Raw genomic sequence first — 14,795 nt, 5'->3', positions numbered from 1 at the left:
GCTAATGCTAGCCAACAGGTAAACTAGCTCTCCAAGCTAACACTAGCCAACAGGTAAACTAGCTCTCCAAGCTAACACACTCAGAGAGACACACAAAGAGACACACACACAACCCACAGAGACACACACACACAGACACACACACACACACACACACACACACACACACACACACACACACAGAGAGACACACACACAGACACAACACACAGAGACACACACACTCAGAGAGACACACAAAGAGACACACACAACACACAGAGACACACAGACACACACACACACACACACACACACACACATACACACAACAAACACACAACACAGACACAACACACACAACACAGAGACACACACACACACACACACACACACACACACACACACACACAACAAACACACAACACAGACACAACACACACACAACACAGAGACACAAAGAGACACACACACACACACACACACACACACATACACACAACAAACACACAACACAGACACAACACACACAACACAGAGACACACACACACACTCAGCGAGACACACAAAGACACACACACACACAATGTCGTGGAAGTTTCCTTTGCAGCAGGGGGGGAAATTTCAGAGTTTAGTAAATTGAAACAAATAAGACAGACTGAGACTAAAACCAAGTTGGGTTTTTGTATTTTATTAAAAAAGATATATTTGCAAATAGGATCAACATGATTTCACAAAAGGCTGCAGCCCAGTGTGGAGTCAGTTCCTCCAATGAGTGAACAGAACACCAGGCTTATATACATCTTCAGAGTGACAACACACACACACTTGGATTATTATGACGCTACAATTTTGACAGGCAATCTGATACACATGAAGACAATCAGAGAAATACAAGAGACATCTTGGAGTCATCTCACCTCCTCCTCCCTGTATGACTTTCACCCCCCCAGTTACAGCTAAACCGGCATGGGAAAACATGAGATAGTTTAGGGTGACCTTGTACCTTTATCGGTTCAGACAAACAGAGCTCACAAAATGTTCCAGACTGGACGTCTCACAAAGTTAGAATCAGAATCTACATGTGGAAATGAGATAAACTCCTTCAGCATTTGTGAGGGAATTAAAGTACAAATGAAACATAAAAATATAAGGAATTATGCTTAAATGTAATTTTCCCATTACAACAACACACAGAGACACACACACACAGACACTAGACCCCCTGCAGTAATAAATAAATAAAAATAGTGTAAATAAACAACTTGTTCTTCTTTAAATGAACAGCTTCATTGTTTGAAGGAATTGGAATTTAACTTAAATTTAATTTAAGTACATTTAGTTAAATTTGAGGTACTTGTACTCAGAGCAACATATTGTACTTTTTACTCTGCTACATTAATCTGACAGCTGGGTAAAGATTTATTTTTCTTTCTTTATATCAGCAGAAAATTGTACAGAGTTTGGTTGGTGGAGGAATCAGGAGGTTTGGATGAGATTAGATTTGATATGAAAGATTTCCCACAAACCAGAGGTGGAAAGTAACTAAGTACATTTACTCAAGTACTGTACTTACATACACACTTAAGGGTACTTGTACTTGAGTATTTCCAGGACTTCTTAGTTTACTGCACCACATTTATCAGTCACCAACCAAACTATGGGCAATTTTATTGTGTATAGCTGACATGTATTTAGGTAACACCATAAAATGTCTCATTTTATTTATTCATTCATGTCTTTTCTGTACATTTTATCACAACTATAGATACATTACTCTGATTTCAGTTATATTACATGTTTTTGTTTCCATTAAAGCTTACATATTTAGTCAAAAGATACTCATTTAGGCTGAATATAAGCAATATATATTTCCCTCTGAGATGTAGTGGAAATACTCAAGGAAAGTACAAATACCCCTAAATGTGTCGGCTACTTAACTTGCAAGAAAGTTTCTTGTTTGTTTTTGTGTAAATTAGTCTTTTCTTTTCATAAAACTTTCTACTTTTATTCCACTTCACAAAGTCTCTTTGTTGTTACATAACCGGACTACTTTATGAATGAGTGAACATGTCGACATTAAAAACAGACCCAGAGTTAAAAATATGTTTTATTCAACAGGAGACACAAGTTACTCTGATTCATCAGGTAGTAACAGATTACTCTGATTCATCAGGTAGTAACATATTACTCTGATTCATCAGGTAGTAACACATTACTCTGGTTCATCAGGTAGTAACACATTACTCTGGTTCATCAGGTAGTAACAGATTACTCTGATTCATCAGGTAAAAAACAGATTACTCTGATTCATCAGGTAGTAACAGATTACCCAGATATTGGAGAGATAACAGGTGGTGGTTGAACCTTTTCACTACCTTCAATGTGAAAAGGTACATTGTTGTTGTCACATTTGACAATAATTCTCCTGTCGGTATAAGGTGTACCGGCGTACTTACAGTTGGGAAACCTGGAAACTCTATCCCAAATACACTCAATAATTGGGTAAATATCGTTGCTAATTCTAAGACTGGGGTTTTGTTTCCACAGCGTCCCTCCTTCTCTACTACGACAGATTGTTCCAGTGGAATACGCATTGTTACCATTCAAGAAGGTATTGGTACTCTTGCAGACTTTGTTTTCCTCATTGATTTTTCTTTCATTTATCACATCGGTACATTGGGCAGCAGTCATCTTAGGGTAGGTGTGCCTAATATCAAAGGACAGAGCATCTGAAGGTTCTGGTCCCAGGAACATGAGAGCAGCAGAGATCAGCAGAACACCAGCAAAGATAGAGATCTTCATGTTGATCTGGAGAACACAGAGTTATAAAAGCTGTTAGAGACTTTACTCTGACATATCTACCATCTCTTTATATTATCATATAAAAGCTGTTAGAGACTTTACTCTGACATATCTACCATCTCTTTATATTATCATATAAAAGCTGTTAGAGACTTTACTCTTTATATGACATATCTACCATCTCATTTTATATTATCATATAAAAGCTGTTAGAGACTTTACTCTGACATATCTACCATCTCTTTATATTATCATATAAAAGCTGTTAGAGACTTTACTCTGACATATCTACCATCTCTTTATATTATTATATAAAAGCTGTTAGAGACTTTACTCATATAAAAGCTGTTGACATATCTACCATCTCTTTATATTATCATATAAAAGCTGTTAGAGACTTTACTCTGACATATCTAACATCTCTTTATATTATCATATAAAAGCTGTTAGAGACTTTACTCTGACATATCTACCATCTCTTTATATTATCATATAAAAGCTGTTAGAGACTTTACTCTGACATATCTACCATCTCTTTATATTATCATATAAAAGCTGTTAGAGACTTTACTCTGACATATCTACCATCTCTTTATATTATCATATAAAAGCTGTTAGAGACTTTACTCTGACATATCTACTATGTCTTTATATTATCATTTAAAAGCTGTTAGAGACTTTACTCTGACATATCTAACATCTATTTATATCTCTGAAATATCTAATATCTCTTTATATTATCATATAAAGGCTGTTAGAGACTTTACTCTGACATATTTAACATGTATCTAACAGACTTTGATGGTTACATCCCCCACAATGACGTTTTTGTTGCTTCTTTTCTTTTCTTCTTTTCTTATCCTTTTTCAAAATATTTTTGTTGCTTATTTAGGTTTTTTTTGGACAATTTATTTCAACATTTCTGTCGCCTTCTGGAGTTTTTCTTTGAAGTTGTTGCTTTTTCTGACATTTTCTCGCCTTCTGTAACCCTAAATACAATTTTTTTTTGTTCTCCAAAAAGCGAAAACAACAACACGAAAAAGTCCAAAAAGTTGTCCAACAACCAACAAAAAACTTTTTAAATAAAATTGAAAATGCGACCAAAATGTAAAAGAAGTGACAAAAGTTTTGGAAAAAGTATAAAACAATCGTAGAAAAAACATTGAAGGTGAGAAATAAAAGATTGAGTACCAAATCCTAACCACAAAATCACCAAACCCACCAGACTCCATGTAAATAATCAGGACTTTTAGCGTGTATAGAGCCAGCATATCTCCACCAGACTCCATGTAAATAATCAGGACTTTTAGCGTGTATAGAGCCAGCATATCTCCACCAGACTCCATGTAAATAATCAAGACTTTTAGCATGTATAGAGCCAGCATATCTCCACCAGACTCCATGTAAATAATCAGGACTTTTAGCGTGTATAGAGCCAGCATATCTCTACATGTAATAGGGTGAATTAAGGGTTTATGTCAACGAAACCAGAGTGGTGATTGTTGGAACAGTGGAAAGATGAACCAAGATGGCTTTTGGTAGTTTTATTTAGTTTTTGTCCACTTTGAATGAAGTGTATTTTACAATGATAAAAGTAGTGATTATTTACATGGAGTCTGGTGGGTTTTGTGATGGTGATTTTGGGGCTGTTTCATGTTAAAGTAAAAGGATCTTACTCTTTAACTAAAAGCTCTATCTCTGTAGGGATCCCTTCCATAATGTTGTCAGACACTTAATAGAATAATAATCTGAGTCTGTCAGCAGCAACAACAGAAATTTTAGTTGACGGGAAACCAGATTTGGCTTTTTTCTGTGGACTCCTTACCTACCATATGGTTTTAGTTTCATGAATCGAGTTCTGCAAAACTCATAAATAAACATCCTGATGCAGTTAGAATATGGCAGACAGAGAAACATTTGAGACCATCAAACTGAAAATAATTTGTCTTTGCAGCTGAAACAGAATCTAAACCAATCAGAGAAGTTTAAATGTGTTAAAGAGAGAATAATAATCTAAATTATATTTACCTGAATGACAAGAGAGAGATGAGTTCTAGAGTCAGCAGCAGGAGAGATACCTGGAATATCACATGATAACACACTTCATTACTAAGATTATACAGAACACTACGTTACATCACAGTTAACTTCAAGGTTCTTTAGAAAACAATGAAAAAAGGACAAAAAATGTCATAAAAAATTGTTGACAAAAAATTTACTAAATTGTTGTGGGGAAAAAAAAATCGTCAAAAAAAACAAAACAAAAAAACATTGACATTTATTTTTATTTTTTGTGTAAATTGTATTATTTTTAATGTTAACATAAATTGTCAACAAAACGTTACAAAAGTGACTAAAATATTCAAGGAAAAACAATCGTTAAAAAAAAACATCAGAAATTGAAAAACAAAATTGAAAATGTGACAACAATGTTAAAAAAGTGACAAAAATGTTGGAAAAAAACAAATCATTGAAATAAACATTAAAGAAGGTGAATAAATAATAAAAGTTGGAGAAGAGTCAGAGTCTCTTACCGAAGAGCTGGTGGAGAAAGTTTCAGGTATGAAGATCCAAAAATGTAGAAATGTAAAATCTAAACTGAACAAAGTCTGAAGATGAAGAAGAAGAGCAGAACTCTGACACGATGAAGAATCTGAAGAATGTTCAGACTGAGAAATGAAATAAGTTCTCAGTCTTATATCCTCCCACAGAGAGGGGTTGTCTCTGAAACAAACAGCTGAATATCATCTCCATATACGGTAAACATTCGGCTACAGGTTCAGGCGTTACACCCCCACAGATCAGATACATTAGAATAAACAGTTTCTATGGTTACAGGTCAAAGGTTCAGACACGTACACATTTAATCAGAAGAGAAGTTAAGATAATATCACAGACACGTACACATTTAATCAGAAGAGAAGTTAGGATAATATCACAGACACGTACACATTTAATCAGAAGAGAAGTTAGGATAATATCACAGACACGTACACATTTAATCAGAAGAGAAGTTAGGAAATATCAGACACGTACACATTTAATCAGAAGAGAAGTTAGGAAATATCAGACACGTACACATTTAACCAGAAGAGAGTTAGGAAATATCAGACTCATGCTGTGTTGTTGTGAGTCAGCAGCTACACTGAGTATGTTTACATGCACTTTATATTCCACTATTACTCTGAATCTGTTAACAGCATCTTCTGGTTGGATATTGAGAATAAAACCTTTTTCTGATTATAGCATTTCCAGATTAAAGAACAACATGCAGGTTGGATACCTCTATATAGCATAGTGTATATTAATGTTAAACAACTAGATTTTTCAAATCTGGAGAAATATATAACTATGCCATGAACAATATTTTGAGATAAAATTGTGATTAAATAACTTCTGCATTTATAAATCACCAGGCATGACTATGGTCCACAGGCAGTGGTGTAGTCTACGTGATACACAGGTGTACAGAGTATATCCACTAGGAAAGGTCAAGGATTTCAGTATACCCACTTACAAAAACACAAGGATACCGTTACGTAACAATGATTGTTTTTTGAGAGAACTTTCACACTCAGGCTACGTTCATAAATTCACCTGGTCTGTGTTGGGACTCACCTAGGAACAATACTGTTGCTCGGCGGTCATTTTCTGCGCATATTTGAAATGAACTAATGTGAATCACTGAAATAAATATATAAAACAAAAGCAAATTTAAACTACACTCTTTCAGCGTTTTGGTAAACCTGCCCCTGAAGCTATCCTGCCACTTTGAGTGACTGCAGCAGACGGTAACGTTACAGAAACTACAGAAAATGAGCCAGATGAGGCTGATGCTTTACGTGTTTGTGTTACAAAAAAAACTATGGGGCGAGCCTAATGCTTGGAGGGATAAAATGACAGTATACTCACTACAAAAAACTAGACTACACCACTGCCCATAGGCCTATCATTATGAGCCACCTAGGCGAGATAGAGGCCAGAGGGAGATTAGGGGGGAGATCAGGGGGAGGAACAATGGGCAGAGGAGAGAAGTAGAGTCATGGTGTCAACAAAACCAGTGGTGAATCGGGCAAGTGACTTGGTGAGTTACTATAGCACGGTGGCTAACACTGGTTCATCTAGGCTAGTACCTTGGTGTTATACAATAAATCTGCTTTAGTAAACATACTTTCGACCTTGTTCTTGATTAAACATACATGTAGATTGTCTTAATGTAAGCCAGCAATGTTTTGTCTTCTCATATTCTACAACCTAAGATTTTAATGCTGAGACAGGGACTGTGCAGTCCATCCAAGTGGGTTAGCACTAGCTACATTGGCGTAGCTACAGTGACTAATGGCCATGCCATAACAATATACATAAATAAGGCCAATACTTGGGCTACAATAACAAAAGTCTAACAATCATCTCACAATGTCCATAAAAATCCAGTACGCGGTTTAGCCTGCAAGAGGGAGGGAGGAAGGGGCAGATTAGGAAGAGAGGCAAGGGTTTCTCTGATGGCTGATAATCGTTTTGTCGGTAGGTGCTTGTGTGGACATTGTGAGGCTATGGCGTCGGCGGTAGACAGCGTGTGTTGTCAAGAGGTGGATGCCTAATGGGCACTAGTTGAGGGTTTATTGATCGTATTGACTATGTTAACAGGATTATTAATGTCAAGATTGCAACCTTATCATTACTCTAGGTAATTCCGATACACAGCCTACAGGCAGGTGGTCCGATGGGCATATGGGTTTCTGGGCAGGGCAACACCCCCCCCCCCCTCCCCCCACCACATCCTCCCTACTCTCATAACTTTATGAAACGTATGGTTTATTGGAACAGGAAGATTTTTATTATATAAGTTCTCATGTACAACGTGTGAGAAGAAAGACGTTGACAGTGTGATGTAATGCAGCTGAAAGTCTTTCTCTAAAAAACTCTCATATTGAGGAACAATATCAACACAGTCACTCTCCTGTGGATCTGATAAAATCTTGTCAGAATGTGCCAAACAACTGAAGTTCCTGTTTCCTCAAACCAGGCAGGAACAGAACAACCTGTCCATGAACTCTGCTAAGCTAACGGTTAGCAGCAAGCAAAGACTCTTTAAACCATCTTTGCAGCTAAGACTTCTTTGAGGAGGACATTGCTGGCTGTTGTTCAGAGTTTAATGCCCTGTTTGGATGTTAGAGATCAATGCTTCACTTCAGCAAGGTCAAAACTTTTAGTCAACAGTGTTTCAATCGTTCAGTTGAGACATTTGAAAATGCTGCCGTGTACCTGCTCCCTAGGGTTGGGTACAGAAACCCGGTGCTAATATGACACCGATGACATGGGGGAATGTATGCTAGAGATCAGTGCTTCACTTTATTTAAGACGTCAGCATGTATCTCAGAGCAAATAACCCAAATGTTTTTAAATTTCCTCCGGTATAGTTCACAGCATTTGGAAAATGGTGCATGTTGGACCCCTACAAACGGGAGGTGATGTCTGTCACAGGTACTAAATTAGAATCTCTAATTAATGACCAACTGAAGGGGTTTGTGTCGAGAGGCTCCATTTTGAGCCTTTTTTGACACCTACATCAGGATGCTCTTTGTTGACCAAAGCTCGGCATTCAACACCATCAAAATGGATCAGGGGTTCTCCAACAATTAGTTCAGGTGACGTATCTTTAATCTATTGATACATGTTCACAGGGACATTTTTGACGTTTATTTCGTGGTGGCCAGCACGAAATGGTCTATAGAGAGATTAATGGGGAAAGCAAACACCACACCCCGTGGGAGGATGCCTCACACGCCGGGACACGGCCACGGGTGACGCGCAACAATAACGGGATGGTTAACGGAAACAAAGCGTGACAATAATCCAGGATGGAAAGGATTGTTTGACCCATCCACCACCCCAACCAAAAGCAAATTTTTTTCGCATTTCATACCACTCGCTACCGTAGACGTGCTGTGACCACGACATATGCTTCCCATTGAAATGCATAGTTTACATTTCGTGCTATGCTTATGATTTAGTTTTCTGCCAATCAGCTTGTTGATGGTTTGCCATATCTTCATTCCATTTCCTCTTGCCACTTCAATAGTATCAATGAAAAACTTGGCTTTAGCTTGTCTCAGCCTTTTTATTACTTTGTTTCTTAATGAGGTAATTTTTTGTTGGTCTGTTTTGAGACCTGATTTTAAAGATTGTTTCAGTAATTGATCTCTTTCCTTCATAAGTTTCCTACACTCTTCATTAAGCCAGGGCAATGTATCCCTGCTTTTGTTTTGGCTCCGCTTTCTGAGCTAGGGCCCCATAGAATTCTTAATTGTTGAGGTGAATTGGTCACAGTCACTCTCCAGGTCTCCTTTAGAGAGGACCCCGTCCCATTCAATCTCTCTCAGTGCTGCGCCAAGGTTTTCCTGTTGACTAGTTGGGACTGATTCATATTTACATATGGGTGTGACTGAGGAATGAAAACAATGTTATTTTAGCTTCCTGGTACAGAGAATGATATTGTGATCCGACAGCCCTGTAATTAGATTTAAGGTCTTAGTAATTCATTCTGGTTTATTTGTGAACAATAAATCTATTTTAGTTTCAGACCGATTAGTTATTCTTTTGGGTTTTTCAATTAACTGTGTAAGATTAAAAGTTTAAAGATTAAGTTTTTAAGCTTTTTTCTTCCACCCTTATCATTCCAATTGACCTTAAAGTTCCCCATCAAATATTAACACCCACACATTCAATATCAGATTACCTATTCCATTCAATTTGTTTGCATTTAATAGTACTTTTCATGTATAAAAAACTCCCCCTCCCCTCCCATGATCTCTGTCTTTCCTAAAAACATCATATCCTGGCATGGCAATAAGGGCCTCCAGGGAGGAACGAGTTAACCAAGTCTCTGTCAGTCCAAGAAAATCAATATTAAAATTTACAAGCAAGTTTTCCAGTTGTTCATGTTTGGTTGCCATACTCCGAATATTTAAATGCCCACCAAATCAACCCTTTTGCTTTGCATCGAGCTTCCCACACAGTTCGAGCCTGATTGAGCGTTTGGAAAAACTTTGCGCTGCGGTGTTTTTTCATCACGGGATTCCTAGATCTGATTGAAGGCATAGTTAATGTTAGGCCTACATCATGACGGTCCGGTATGTTTTGGGACTCACCACTGGAGATGTTAGTATTCCACTCTTTTAACGAGATGACCTCCTTAACACTGATGCTGAAGTTTGTCGGGCTAGACACAGCACTCCGCTGCAGACGCTCCGAGCCAGCGGCCATCGCCACCCCAGAAGACTCCACCACAGTCCGCAGCCCAGGGCCAAAGGCCACCAACGGCGCCATTCGAGCGAACTCCGCCAAACCGCCGCCAACAAAGGCCCCCATCCGAGCGACCGGCACCGACAGCCATGGCAGCACAGGGGGAGAGTAGAAACAGGCCATTGATCGAGTAGTGAACGGAGGCTGCCCTGGCAGCGCCAGGGGAGTGTAAGGCAGCGGTAGTCCGGGCCCAGCATTGGCTACGAGCAGGTTGTTGAGGAGAGTTGCAAACAGGGCGTTTTCAAGGACGCCGGTTCGTGTTTTCACTGTTGGTTGCGGTCCGGGATTACGTTCTACATCACCAGCAAGAAGTAGTAATATGGTGAGTTGAACGAGCCCATGGCGTGGGTTAGATGGCATTTTACGCGATGTGGAAGACACCTTTGCATATCCATTGTTGTTGAGTTTGGAATACAGCAGGTGTTGGCTACTGCCAACACACGTGTTTTCTTTGTCAAAGCGATGTTGCACAGACAGCAACAACAGCGCAACAACGTATGGAACTATGATCCAGTGATGTAGTGAAAGTTTAGTCTTAGATTTAGACAAACACCCCAAACAACACGCAGCACCTGCCAGGCTACATATGTGCACGTCTGCGTCCACCATATTCCCGTCACATCTTTCTCGCCTTTAGTCTCTTTCTATTAACGTATATCAACCTGTGGTGGAAGTTTTCCTTGTTAGCAGCAGGGTTTTGATAAATATCAATGATATGAGATGAAACGAATAAAAGACTGTTTGAGAATTAAACCAAAGTCTGGTTTTGAGTATTTATTATATTTTGCAAAGTATAGAGAAATACAGTTTCACAGGTACACACAGCCCGTCTGAAAAAGTCTTTCTAACCTAAAGTCTAAACATCCAAACATCATCTAGTGAAAACCTCCGTTAAACCACCCCTCTAAATGTATCTTCTAGCATGGCCATAGTTGCTCACCTTCCCCTCTGCTTCTGTTCTTTTCATTAGCCTAAACAACAGTTTATCTCAGGAGACAGAAAGAGACACGGTTCAGACAGTGTTATAGCCTTCTTCACTTTATCTGCTAAAAATAAACAGTATGAGAGACCGAGGTCTTCTCAACAAGAAATAACTTCAGCTAGACCCAAGGTTCATAATTTCAACTATTTCACTTGGAGTGAAAGAGTCTTCACAAAATGTAAAAATATCTTGTAGAATATTAAACATACATACATGAGGATATGGAATAAGTTAACAACACCTCCCAATAACAATGTTTAAACTCCAGTAGAAGAAACACAAAAAGAAAAAAAGACCCAATTAGGCCTAGTTTACATTGGGGTACCCTATATCTTCTTCCAGAGGATAAGAGCTCATACTTGGCATAAAGAATAAAGATAGATCAGATCATATTCTCTGTGATTGTCTGGAGAGACTGGTTTCTTTTCCTCTCCACAACCTTCATGTTAGTCACCTGACAAGCAAGCTTTAAATGAGATGTTTTTAGATATGGCCATATCTTTAGACATCCCATTTCTGACTCTGACTCTCTAATACAGCCTGGTATAACATAAACCCTTGAGTGTGCATAAGAAGTATAATCTCTGCTGTAAATGAGAACACTTTCAACGCAGCCTTCCAGCTAAAGGTCCAAATGAACGCTAAAACATATGATATATGAAAACTAGGAGACCACCAACTGGTCACATCGGCTACAGAGCTCCATACAGAGCAGCAGTTGCTAGCTGTTTAAGCTGCTACAGAGCTCCATGCTACAGAGCAGCGGTTGCTAGCTGTTTAACGGTTGCTAGCTGTTTAAGCTGCTACAGAGCTCCATGCTACAGAGCAGCGGTTGCTAGCTGTTTAAGCTGCTACAGAGCTCCATGCTACAGAGCAACGGTTGCTAGCTGTTTAAGCTGCTACAGAGCTCCATGCTACAGAGCGGCGGTTGCTAGCTGTTTAAGCTGCTACAGAGCTCCATGCTACAGAGCGGCGGTTGCTAGCTGTTTAAGCTGCTACAGAGCTCCATGCTACAGAGCGACGGTTGCTAGCTGTTTAAGCTGCTACAGAGCTCCATGCTACAGAGCGGCGGTTGCTAGCTGTTTTTGCTACAGAGCTCCATGCTACAGAGCTCCATGCTACAGAGCAACGGTTGGTTGTTTAGCTGCTACAGAGCTTAGTGCCGCCAGCTACGATGTTCGCCATGGTGCTCGGTCAGATCAGCGGTTGTTGGTGGTTCAGTTACCCAACGATAGGTGACTGTGAGCCGGGTAGAGAGCACCACCAGCTGCCGGTCATTTCAGCGGAGATTACTCTTACACTCCTAAGGAACACGCCTGTCCTGGGTGAAAGTCTTTAGTTTTCTCGGGAAGTGAACTCTGCTCTCTGGCTTTAAAGTCCTGCATGTCAACGCCCCCCCATTCCCCCAACATCCTCCCTACGAAGCCCGCTGTGCTCTTATACAGCAGCCGTCAATGTGGTGCAAAGAGCAGAAAAACTTGTAAATCATACGAATTACAGAGCTTAACTTTTCATAGCATTTTGAAACGTATGGTTCATGAGAACAGGCTGATTTTTATCATATAAATTCACACCTACAACGTGTGAGAAGAAAGAAGTTGACAGTGTGTGAGTGACAAAAAACTCTCATATTGAGGAACAATATCAACACAGTCACCCTCCTGAGAATCTGATAAAATCTTGTCAGAATGTGCCAAACAACTGAAGTTCCTGTTTCCTAAAACCAGGCAGGAACAGAACAACCTGTCCATGAACTCTGCTAAGCTAACGGTTAAACCATCGGACTCTTTAAACCACTGGTTCTCAAACTTTTTCGGTCATTCCCCACTTTGGACAAGGTGGAATTTTCCAGCCCCACCTGCCCCCATCGGCCCAACACAATGCTAATGAAATACGCAACAAGCTTAAAATGGTCCAATTTATTGAACAACTAGTATCAGTATAGTAACAAATTGTATCTAAATACAAACTAACAATCTACATCCAATAACAGCAAGTTCAAAAATAAAGAAAATAAATAAAAGTGCCACTTTGAAATCTGTTAAAAAAAGAAAAAAAGAGAAATCCATTTGGCAAGTGAGGTCTGTTTATCCCTGCATTAGTGGCTGCAATGAGCCTGTTTGGCATCGGACAATTTCTCAAACTGGGGTTGCAGGCTTGATACTGCCACTCTCAAGTCATGCTCAATGTTCAGCTGAAAAGCCCATCTCACAGAGATATGATGTGGCATAATAATATAATTTAATCCAATAATATAAGATATATTACACTGCATAATGAGCACTTTTACTTTTGGTACTTTAAGTACAGTATATTTTACTTAAGGACAATGTTGAATGCAGGACTTGTAACTGACAAGTAATTTGTAACTCTACAACACAGTTTTTTTCTACTTTTACTGAAATACATGATGTGAGTAAGTCTTCCACCTCTGGAGATCACCAACAACAGTCGTGCATGAACAGCTGCAGCTGTGTTTAACACTGAAAACACACAGCTCAGTACAGCATTTACTCAGGGCTCTGAAGTTTTAAGGACAGGCTGTGACAACTTTTGTTGAGGAAGTAACCTCCTTAAATGTGCATATGACAATTATTCACATCAATGATAAATTCATTCATTTTAATGAATTAATACACCCCTGGACTGTAATATTTCAGATGTGTTTTGAGCAAGATTTCTGCTCATGTTCAAAACTTTGTGCACATCAAAATATATCTGTGTTCTCTGAGATTTGGAGGAGTCGTGATATTTTGAGATAAATAAAGTACCTAAAAACCCTATAAAATAATCTACCTGCACCATAGTCTGCTGTGCGTTACGTGATTGCTGTGCTGATCCGGTAGATCTCAGACCTTCTGACAGACACAGAGCCCTGTTTGGGAACGTTTAGGGAAGTGTCTGTACGCTGCTCTATGCTTTTTTCTCATTGGTTGTTGCGTTAAATCTTACCCAGATACAGCAGTGCTATTTTCTGATTGGCTATTGTATAGCCCCTTTCTATTTCTTTGATTGGCTGATAAGTGGCAGGCTCGACTAAGAGCTCCAGGGGAGACACGCTTGATTCCTGTCAGTTCCATAGTGAGAGCGGCGCACCAGAAAACTTCTGGGCGCTGCAGAATATTAAATATGTTATAAATAGTTTTTCCGCGTGAGAAAGACAACGTGTGGCGGGAGTGGTGACAGTCACGCTCAATGTGTGACACTTGAGAGCCCTGGTTTCCTTGCAGCTCTGCTACAGTAGCAGCGAACCTTTAACGTTACCCGCCGGTCACACGGTCTCTAAACAGTCGGCTCACAGTGAAGTCCTGCACGGATCAACAGATGTTAGAGTCCTGCACGGATCAGCAGATGTTAGAGTCCTGCACGGATCAACAGATGTTAGAGTCCTGCACGGATCAACAGATGTTAGAGTCCTGCACGGATCAACAGATGTTAGAGTCCTGCACGGATCAACAGATGTTAGAGTCCTGCACGGATCAGCAGATGTTAGAGTCCTGCACGGATCAACAGATGTTAGAGTCCTGCACGGATCAGCAGATGTTAGAGTCCTGCACGGATCAACAGATGTTAGAGTCCTGCACGGATCAACAGATGTTAGAGTCCTGCACGGATCAACAGATGTTAGAGTCCACACGGATCAACAGATGTTAGAGTCCTGCACGGATCAACAGATGTTAGAGTCCTGCACGGATCAGCAGATGTTAGAGTCCCACGGATCAG

General features: G+C 39.6%; 1 long non-coding RNA gene across 1 annotated transcript; it reads right to left on the bottom strand.

The window, feature by feature from the left end:
- Positions 1-2,441: 2,441 nt before the first annotated feature.
- LOC114556653 (uncharacterized) lies at positions 2,442-5,465 on the bottom strand. The gene is made up of 3 exons (XR_003692721.1): positions 5,320-5,465; positions 4,814-4,863; positions 2,442-2,791 (listed from the first exon to the last, which is right to left on the bottom strand). It is a non-coding gene; the product is annotated as an uncharacterized LOC114556653 (long non-coding RNA).
- Positions 5,466-14,795: the final 9,330 nt, after the last annotated feature.

The sequence above is a fragment of the Perca flavescens genome, chromosome 6, assembly GCF_004354835.1.
Source record: "Perca flavescens isolate YP-PL-M2 chromosome 6, PFLA_1.0, whole genome shotgun sequence".
NCBI classification, from domain to species: Eukaryota; Metazoa; Chordata; class Actinopteri; order Perciformes; family Percidae; genus Perca; species Perca flavescens.
The sequence above is the reverse complement of the archived record's forward strand: the minus strand, read 5'-3'. Positions and strand labels throughout refer to the sequence as shown.